Genomic DNA, 11732 nt, shown 5'->3' on the forward strand with positions numbered 1-11732 from the left:
CATTACCAACATACATGTATTGGTGTTGTACATGAATGGAGTGCCTTTCTTAGTTATCATGTAGAGTAGTTGAGTGTAGGTAGTCCAAGATATGAAAGTGAAAATCTACTTTTTTTTTTTATTTAATTTAATTTTATTTAAATATTTACATTATAATTCCGCTTCTATTGAACCAGGACGGGCAAATTGTTCGTTATAAAATCAGTGTTTCAAATTTAAAATTTCTACCATATAAAAAACGTACTTCATTATTTCAGAAACAAGCTTTTTATATCTTTTACCTATGGTTGATAATTAAATAATAAATTCTATTAAAAACGATAGACATACTTGTTTATTTCACCAGCAAGCTTTTTGTATCTTTTACCTATTGTTGATAAGTAAATAATAAATTCGATTAGAAACGACAGGTAATAATTGCTCAGCATTGAAGGGACTTTTTTCCTACAAAATTACCTCATTGGATATGAAAGATGGCATGAAATCAGCTCTGTATTTTTGAAGTTCGTCATTTGGAAGAGACCTTTTATATACTTGTTGTAATGATACTTTAGTTTATATATGAGGTTCTGGAAATACATTTTTAGTAGTTTGTTTCTTTTTTCCTTTGTTTCTTTCCTTTTTTTTAATAAGTTAAAGTGATTTTTTATTAATTATATAAAAATAATTAAAAAATAGTTTTGAGTATATTTATTATATATAATTTTGATAATGTTTAATTATTTATTTTAATTTTGTATAACTTTTTAATAAAATGGATATGTTTGGTGTATTAGTTATATATATATTATTTTAATTTTATTGTGTATATCTATTTTTATTTCATTTTGTCTTAATTGAATTTCTAAATTTTTAATTCTCTATATTTACATCTTTGCATTCATATTGGCATATTGAGATACATCATAATATCCAAAATTGTGTTATAATTTACATCCTTGTACCTTGAATTTCATAAAGTGGTGTATTTTTGCATCTCAATTTGCATCCCAACCAAAGCCAACATGTCACATTGCATCTCCTTTTATGTCTGAACTAATCATAGATTCTCAATTTGCATCTATTTGGGATTTTATTTGAAAACGCTCAAACGTGTTGTGCATCTTATTTTTATTGCCATGCATTCTCTATCTGGTAATTGAACTTGTGGCCTATTACTTATTAAAATGGTGACTTACATTTAACCTAATATTACAATTGGTAAGTAATACAATAATTGCATTTCTCTTATGACATAAATTAAATAGTTGTATGATACATCAACTTCCTAGGGCCTTAACTTATCACATTAACTTTAATTAAGGTACACAAAAACCCATAGAAAAAATCTTCACGAGTCTTGGCGGAAAATGACAAATTTAAATGGAATACTCATGGATCCTAGGCATAGCCTCTAACAACCAAGTTGAAATGTATGCTCTCTTTCAAGGCATCACTTAGGCACAATCCAAGTGCCAATCATATCTCTAATTATAATAGGTGACTCTAACAACTCCATTTCTCATCTAGCTTTCAAAACCTTCCCTTTGGAATCCACTCTCCATCATCTATTAATATGAATTATGAGATCACTCACTTGGACTTTTCCTATCCAAGTTAAATATGTCTCAGGAGATCTTCATAGGGTAGCAGATAAGTTGGCAAATCAAGCTTTAACACTCCTTCCTCGAACTTTGAGGGTTAATAGAACCTTGTAGGAAGTAATGCAACCATAAAAAATTGATGATGAATACTATATTGAATAAGCATATTAAGAGGCATTATACATGTTGACAACATGTCATTCCAATGATACAATCATTGTGTGAGAAGGTAATTAAGATTTGTCAAAGTCAAAAGGGGGGTATCGTTATAGCCACATTTTTGTTGTTGGAATCAAGGGAGAGAATCACTTACTCATTTGGAGGGAAGACATGGCCTTTCATAGGATCTCTTTCATGCAAGCAGAGGGTGAGAGACATGAAAGGAATGCTCTTCAATGCTAACTCTGTGTGTGAGTAGATGTTTTTCACCCTCTAAACCCTAGTCCAAGCTTGGGTTATAGATAATGGGGAGGTAGTTTATTAGTTCTAACATTTCTTTAGTGCTCCAACAAAATTGTCAGGAAGTGATTTGAGTATAGAATGGGATCAATCTTCGCTATACGGGGCTTGTGGTTGTTTTCACCTATAAATAGGGGATTATTGGGAAATTGATAATGGCACAAGGTATGATTCTCAGTTTCCTGGTCAATAATGATCAACCATTTTATTTCACTATGATGGAGGAAAAAGGGGGTAAAAGGTGAGGAGTAGACAAAGTTAAGAGGGATGTTTGACGATGGTGTTATAGCAATGATGAGTCAGAAAATGGATCACCCATTGAATCAAGTGGAAACAATAATAAATATCCTCTCTTCATGGTGTCGATATATGCATAATATGAATGTATACATGTAGTGCCTCATGTCTCAAGTACAACAACTTCATGCATTGCAACAAGGACATACTCAAGGCAGTGAGCACACAATTTCTTTAGCAGATTTGGCCCAATTTTCCCCAACTAGATTGATTGAACTCAACTAGGTAGCATTTGATGGAAATTTGATCATTTTAGACGATTAGAATTTAATACTAGGTTAATTTTGATGCCAACCAAATGTTGTATTAGCAACATTTTTTATAAATTGTATCTTTGTGGCTTCTTTTGGAGTCTAACATTAGGATTGAGGCGCATCCAGCCTGGTTGAAATAATATAGTTTTAAAACCATATTCAATATTTTGTCTCAGGAAACTACAAATATATCTCTTCTAGGTTTCATCACTTTTTTGCTAAAATGATCTACTCTATTACTATTAAAAGAAAAAGGAAAAGTCCTTCGTGAGATCTACAACTTCATGAAATTACTTTGCCCATGAATTGGAGAAATCCCACATACGAATATGTGTCAAACATAAGTGACCATGTAAGTGATGTACATAAATGGCACAAATAAGTGATTCACCATACACTACAAGTATAAGTGACCCACTCACACACCATAATTGATTCTCTCAACAAGCACACTATAACTAGTGATGCTTGATGCTTGCACCATAATTGAAGCATATATGTGTTGCACCATATATGACATACTTAAGTGATGCCCCCATAAGCATGAAACATAAGAAATGTACTAAAGCAACATACATAATTGACACATCATAAATGATGGACTCAAGAAATATATATATGGGGCAATGTTGAATTTTAAGAGACATGCATAAGTAACTAGCAACACATAAAAAAAAAAGTACTTTAAGTGACACATAAGAGATCCACTTATTAATACACAAATGATGCACAATTAAAAGATGCACATCAGTGACACACTTATTAAGCAATGCATATAAATGATGATGTACTATATTAAATGAGACGCATTACTTAATGTATCATAATTATGTGACTCACTTAAACAGTGCACCTGAGCAATGTATATAAGTAATGACAGGTTATATTAAGCAAGACACATTTGATTTTGGAATTTTGTTAATCTGGGTCTTTCAACTAAGGAAAACTATATTTATTCTAGTCTTGGTATATAAAGCGTATAAATCCGAGGAAGGTCCATTTATGTATGACAAATTGCCAAATGCATATTCCCAGGAAGCGAAGACTGATCCCCAAAAAATAAAATATATTAATTTTAATGGCTCTAGATAAAAGTTGATAAAAAAAAATCATAAAGTATTTAGGAAAGCCATGACAGTAAATATTTAACGCATAAAGTAGTTAGTAAAGCCATAGCAGAGGCGGATACAGATGGGGAAGCATTTTTAAGTGACGTATTTAACGCGACTTTTTGAAAGCCTTTCTGGCGATTTCGGTGAAAATGCATTTTATTGGAATCCAAGTTTGATAGCTAATTTCTGCACAATGAAACCGTCCCAGGGGTTTTTCAGGGTGCTGAATCCGAATATGCAGTTAAAAAACCATTTTAACTACAACAAATCACGATTTCATCTCAATTTCGCCGGATTCCGTCACCGGAATCTCAAAAAGTCGCATTATAGACAACTCCTTTTTAAGTAACATCTGTGCTTGTTTGGCGGGTGGTCCCATCACATCACATCACAGCAAGCGACGTTATTTTGGCGGCAGACAGGGGACCACCTTCGGACCGTCCCATCACACCCAATCCACGTTATTTTGGCGGGAGAGAGGGATCATTTCGCGACGGCGTTGTCTGATTATTTAAAATTTTGCAGCGTTTATTGAAATTTGGTTAATAATTTTTTATTTAAAATTTATTATATAAATAGTTGGATTTTTTATTTAAAATTTATTTTAAATGTATAAATAATTCAGTAATTTATACTTGAATTATTTAAAATGATTGAAAAAACAATCTTGTCATGCAATAATTTATTCCCCAGAATTTTAGTTTTCACTTTTGTAAAATTATATGGGAGTCTCATTTGTATGTTTGTAAATGGAATTTTGTTTATGAAATTTGAAAGGGGATTTTAAAATTTTTATGATATTTAAAATTATTAATTTTTTTAAAAATATCAAAATATGAAAGCAAAATTAATAATAAAAAAAATATTGAATTTTTTAATATTAAATCATTTATTTTAGTCATTTGTTTTAAAAATTATGGAAATTTAGGCAAAATTTTGATAAGATCTCGCAGGGATTTTTGTAAATTCAGGGTACAGTTGTCAAACTTCAAGATTTTGGGTGACCAGAGGTTTTTTATGGCGTTGAATCTATTTTGACCATCAAAAACATGATTCAAACACTGCTAATGCAAATTTTTCTTGAATTTTTATGGTCAGATTCTGATCACTTTCACAGAATGAGCAATTCCTCAGCCTGAGTAGACTACACCATTTTAAATTGATTTATATATTAAAAAAAATAATTTAAATTGTATAGGACAGTTCAATTGATGATTGAAGTAATGTGAAATTTGCGAAAACTGAAAAATCCAAGATTAAATCTCCTTAATCTGATTTTGTTTATAGAGAAAAAGACAAAACTCTAAAAGCTAAAAATTTACTAATAATTAACTCTCAGAGAAATGACTAACTTTATAATTTATATTAATAAAATACGGTAAAACTCTCTCGAGAACAAAATTACATTATAAATGACTGCACGTAACAATCTGTGTGGCCACATTGTAATGTCGAAAACGCCCAACAAATTCGCCTCTTACATTACGCCCTTACTTTTACAACTCCCAATGTAAAAGTAAAATCCACAGTTCCCATAATCAGACGAAAGGATAGAAGTGTCGTTGTCGTGAGTCGTATCTACCATATGCACGAGTGCACAACCCATAGGAATTTTTTGTAAATCTAGATTATAATTCTTAAATTTTAAGATTTTAAGTCTTCCAAACAATTTTGATAGTGTTGAATTTATTAATACTAACGATTCGAACACTATTACTGAGGAATTTTTTGAATTTAATCAGATTCCGGTCACTTTGGACTGTTCTAGCAATTCCAGACTGAAAATTCAATTTTATGCAGTGTTCAGGCCAGGACTCAATATGGATTTGAGGGGGAGAGGAGTTCTGTGAATACATATGGAGTGCTAGAGGGTTGGTTGTTGTTGTTGGGCAGCGGCTAACCAGCTTGTCATAGGGCGTTAAATGCCCGGAGAGATGCACGTTGGATAGTTCGCTAACACGCAAATTTCCCATTTTTATTTAGTATCCAGTTTCCGAATTTACGTGTTAGCCGGCTGTCCAACCGACATCTCCCCGGACATTTAATGCCCTATCACAGACTGGTTAGCCGCTGCCGTTGTTGTTGTGATTGCCGCTGCCATTGTTGTTGTGATTAGCAACAGATGGTTTTGAAAGAACATGTCTCATTTATTGCTTTCATGAAGAAGATTAGGTGGTGGGTGCTGTTAATATTGAGGAGTGTGCACTGTATGGCGCTGTTAGCTGTCTGAAATTCGAGTAGATATATTGTGGTTGACAGTTGTGTGTTGTGGAATGGTGTGTAGTTGGAAGTAAGAATATTGAGAGATGTGCACTTTATGGTGATGTTACTTGTCTCAGATCCTGGTTGTTGTTCAGTTGATTTGGATGTATATACAGTGAATATGCTGGATTCTTGTTTTTGTTAGTAATTCTGTATTTTGGCATATTTTCCAGTTCAAAGTGATTGCGGTCTGTTTCGTTATTTGTGAAGGATATGAATAAGAACGTAGGGATCCTGATAGGTTTTGAGTTGTCACAATCAGGCAAAATAATTAATTGTTCCCACTCAGTATCCTTACTTATGAGATATCATGGCAGTATAAAAAAATGTTTTTTGTTTCATAATATTTGTAGTACATCCTTACAGAAGTAGTAGTGGATGCATAACACCAAATATAAAAAAACATGTTATGAGTTTTGTAATAATTTGTACATCGTTGCCTAAGTAGTGGATACTTTGCCAAACATAATACACATTATATAATAGGTTAAAGAGGAAAAATACAGATATATGCATGCAAACTGCTGAGTGGACTGATGGTTGGATTTTACAGAAACCCTTTAAACAGCTGCCTTGTCCCTTCTCAGAATGATTATTTGAAAGATTATTAAAACCCCGAGAGAGAGACAACACAGGCAGAGAGAAAATATTTTGAGTGGAGTGTAAATATAAAAATATTTATTTTGAAAGATGATATCAAAAAGAAAATTACACAATTTTTTTAATAAGTGGCCTATTGGTTACATAATATTTTTTTAATAAATATTTAATTTCATAAATTATAAATATTTAATTTTATAGGTTATATTTTAATAGAGAAAAGATTGGTATGATAAAATTTTATATATTAAATATTATTTGAGAGAATTATATAATTTGAGAGATGGAAGTATTTTTATAGAAATATTTATATTAATTTTAAATAAATTATTATTTAGTGGAGAAGTATTTATAGTAATATAAGATAATAAAAGTATATGATGTTTTTATTAATCAAGTGTTCCACATTTAGTATATCTGGAAGGGATAAGTGTAGATGATGTTTAACATAGGCTGTTGCCTAGATAATTTAAGAGTTTGTGGGTTTATGGAATTATAATTATAATGAGGTTAGAAGACATGTTGTAGATTGTTGCTTAGTAATTTAATTGGGGGTTCAAGGAGGTGGTATCCAACAACTTCAAAATTTGGCTTAGGAACTACACCTTTACTACGGTTAAAGGCAACCTAATGGAATCCTACTTAGTGCAAGAATTACTTATCTAAAGATTGGTTTAGTTAATGTTGTTTATTGCACTGTAAGCCTTAAGAGAGATTATTAAATTATAAGGGTTATAAAATATAATAAAGTCATAATTTATTGTAACTAGTATAATGATAATTAGGTGTTATAAAATTAATAAGATTGTATTGGTAATTTAATTACCTAACCATTAACATAAAAAGGGGATCAACCCCACTATATTAAATGAATTTATTATAATAAAAACATATCTTTGGTACGGGTCCACTTCTATGGTGTTTCCAAGCTCTTTTAGGTGTTTGAAAAAATAACATTAATAAAAAAGTGGAATATATATTGGAAATTTAAGTTCAAAGTGCTTATTCAATTTTTCGTTTTATTTTCATTTTTGTTAGCCCTGACTTGTTTGTATATCAAAAATTCTAATCAATATTATTATTTATAATAATAACATTTTTTAGATGAGTATCTAAAACAACTTTCACATACCTAATTTCAATGTTTTTAGACTATAATTGTTTGTGACTTTGTTGTTTTGGATAGAATGTTTACTCCTTATATTACATTTTTGCTCATTGGATTTAGTGTATTTCACAGCCCTTGTCATTCTTGCACAATAAACAAAAGCCACATAGTGGCAATGTACAAAAATGCAAGAGCAGTGACATTGCCACCACATGGATTTTGTTATAATAATCTTTTAAATTGAAATATATAAGATTGGGTCTAATGGTTAAGGATAGATCTATATAGATATATGTTTTTTTAAAGAGATCATAGGTTAAAATTCAAGGGTAGAGTAGGTACACCTTCATATACTTTAGTAGTCAAATAACTACTTGGAGGTGGGTCATTGTCCCACAAATAAGGGGTTCTCAGACACCAATTTGGTGTCTAGCTTCGTTGTGACCTTAAAAATAGATTATTACTTGTGTAACCATATAAATTAAATGGCACATAAACTCCAATAGGCATCAATCCGTGATAAGCATCAAAACACTTACTTCATGATACATAAAATGGTTGCTTCTTTGGCTAAGAGTCATGGTATTGTCTTCTTCATTTTAAGCTGAGATTTTAGGGTTCTTGTTTGGTTGCTTCATTCTTGGAAAATTCCAGCAAAAATGCCCATATTCATGACAATGCCTACATTTGACGATCAATTGTTCATAATCAACTTGCTAGAAAAAATCCAATTTCCAAATGTTAAGTAGATAGCTTTAGGCAACTCTTTTTCCAAGTTGGCCTTGACATGAAACTAAGTAGATATGAACAAAAGAACTTATAAAGAATTTCTAGTGTATTTTCCTAGAGCATTCTCAATGGATCTCAACATAATTTCATTCCAACGGTGCAAAGGAAGTTGAGGAAGGCTTACCCAAATAGAAATAATGAAGGGGATATCATTTTCCTGGGTAAAATCTGGGGATCATTGATTCAGGTATATGGCTTTTGACCCATAGAAGTAGGGTCTATTTCAAAAGATGAGATAGATAAAGATCATCTTTGGTTTCAAAAGGAAAGCATAAAAACCTCGATTATAGGAAAAATAAGACATTTTTCCCTTGAACCAGATACTCTTAGCTATTTTGAATCTAGATCAACATAGCATGAGAAGATGGTCATAATCCAATGAACCACTCAATAAGACCTTTGTTGGCTTGATTCATGGCCATGTGATAAAAAATAGGTAGCAATAATACTTCAGGAACCACATATGATTTCTTAACAAATTAAGACTTATTTACCTAGATTGGAGACAAAAATATTGAAAACCTTGTGCATTTGAGAGTTAAAGAGAGTTACCACCCTTTCAAAAATCTTAACCCTAAAAAATTAAAACTATAAATATAATTATAAATTTTATGGAAAAGCTAATTATCTAAATAAAATATTAAAAAAATATAACAACAAATTATTTAAATATTTAATATTTTACATAATTACAATTTAAAATAATAACAAATTATTTAAATATTTAATAGTTTACATATTTACAATTTAAAATACTATATATTGTAAATATTAAAATACTATATATCCTTTATATAGCTAATTATTATTTAAAAAATATTAAATTAATATAAAATATAAATTAATTCTTATTTATTATTAAAATTATATTTGTAATCCTTATATGAATCCAGTTTGAAAACTTTCATGAATTTTCCTAAATCCCTTTTCACCACGAAAAACAGTGTTACCAAAAACTTTTCATATCACTTTGTCTTTAATAAATACAATACAAGTCTTATTTAAATAAAATGTTAAAATAATATAATAACAAATCATTTAAATATCCAATACTTTAAAATAATGTATATTATTTTATATAATTAATTTTATAACTTGACATGTAATTATTAATAAATATATGAAGTTTACAACTTGTCTTTTTTTGGTAAATCAAGTCATAATCTGGGAATTTGAATGTTAGATCTCTTAATTTTTCAGATTTCACATTACTTCAATCACCAATTAAACTACTCCTTAAAATTTTATATAATTAATTCTTATTTGAAAAATATTAAATCAATATTTACTATAAAAAAAACTTATTATATATATATAAAACTTGGATAAATTTTATTGCAATCTCTTTAATAAATACAATAAAATTCCCACATCTTTTCTCTTTTTATCTTTAATAAATATAGTACAAGTCCTACATCCTTCTCCCTACGTTTTATATATATTTTTTGTTGTACATGTATGAGGTGGTGCATTCATTTTAGCGTGCAGGGTACTCTAAGATATGAGAGGGTACATTATAGTCTTTTTGGGTGATGCTTTCTTTCCTTCCCAAGTGAATTTTTAATATATTTTGTGTGTTGTTTATAAGTATATAATAATAAAAGTCAATTGGTAGTATGTGATTACTTAGTTGTATAGATGAATTATATGTATATAGTTTTATTTAATTTATTACATGACTAAATTGTTTGAAAAAATAAAAAAACTTTATTGTAAATTTATATATTTAAAATTTCAATTATATTTTTTATATTAAAAAAAATTGAAATATATATATATATATATATATATATATATATATATATATATAGAGCTAGAAAGTATAAATTTGAAACCTATTTCAAAATATTTAATAGTTGAATCATACCCTGATGATGAGGGTTGGTCTTTTGTTACAACTTATATAGAGAGAGAAAGCAACACCATCACAAATGTCACAACAATAAGAACAAGGAGAACAAAGAAGAATTAACATAAAAAAGTTTATGTCAATATTGATTTCCAAATATGATTGGAGTTTATGCTTAATAGACATGATATGTGACATATTTAATTGGAAGTGACCTTACCATAGCTATTATAGCCCTACATGTACTTTAAACCTGCATATGTTCCTAATGAATTTTTGAATAATGTGTGGTAAATGATCATAAATTAATTGTTTTTTCTTTCTTCTATATTTTGTGGTGTGAGATTATCTTACTTTTCATGTGCTTACATATGAATAACAAAGTGTTAAAAACATTAATATCCTTGCATCATATCATTTTAGTAATGTTAAACCTTTCAATAGAGATAATATAATATAATTCATTCAATTTTTTTTATAAAAAACCATACCTGTTTTAAAGTGTGAATACATTTTATTAATTCTTAAAATATTAACCTTCAAATATCTAAATATATTTTTATAAAAATATACTATTTTTAAAATATTATATAACTTTTAAAAAAATTATATAATTTTAAAAGTAAAATAATTTATCTTATATAACTAATCTACCTATAACCCATAACTAGTTCTCCCTACTTTTTTATATATACAGTGAATATGCTGGATTTTTGTTTTTATTGGTAATTCTGTATTTTGGCATCGTCTAGACTTCAAAGTGATTGTGGGTTGTTTCCCTACTTTTTATATATACAGTGAATATGCTGGATTTTTGTTTTTGTTGGTAATTCTGTATCTTGGCATCGTCTCCACTTCTAAGTGATTGTGGGTTGTTTTGGTTGTTTGTGAAGGATATTAATAGGAATGTAGGGATCTTGATAGGCATTGAGTTGTCACTTTCATTCAGTTTGTCCTTTTTATATCTATAGGTAAAAATAATTAATTGTTCTCACTCAGTATCATACTCACGAGATATCATGGCAGTATAAAAAAGTGTTTTGTTTCATCATGTTTGTACACCCTTACAGAAGTAGTAGTGGATGCATAATAATTTACATCCTTGCCTAAGTGGTGGATACTTTGCCAAACAGAATACACATTATATTATGTTATAGAGGAAAAATACAGATATATGCATGCAAACTACTGAGTGGACTTGTGGATGGATTTTCAGAAACAGAAATGTTTCAGCGTTCGCAAAGCTTGGGATATTGGTTTCATCCTGCTCAATCATTATACATTATAAAACACCTCATGGATTCATGCAACGGATCAGTAGCGATTCTGATATATCCGTAGGTTTATATGCAGTAAATCAGGGGCCCCTATGTGTAGTTATAGTAAGGACAAAGACATTTATACAAAAAGAGCAAAATA

This window comes from Pinus tabuliformis, chromosome J (assembly GCF_031772625.1).
Source record: "Pinus tabuliformis cultivar Carrire ecotype Pingquan chromosome J, CPIR1, whole genome shotgun sequence".
NCBI lineage: Eukaryota > Viridiplantae > Streptophyta > Pinopsida > Pinales > Pinaceae > Pinus > Pinus tabuliformis.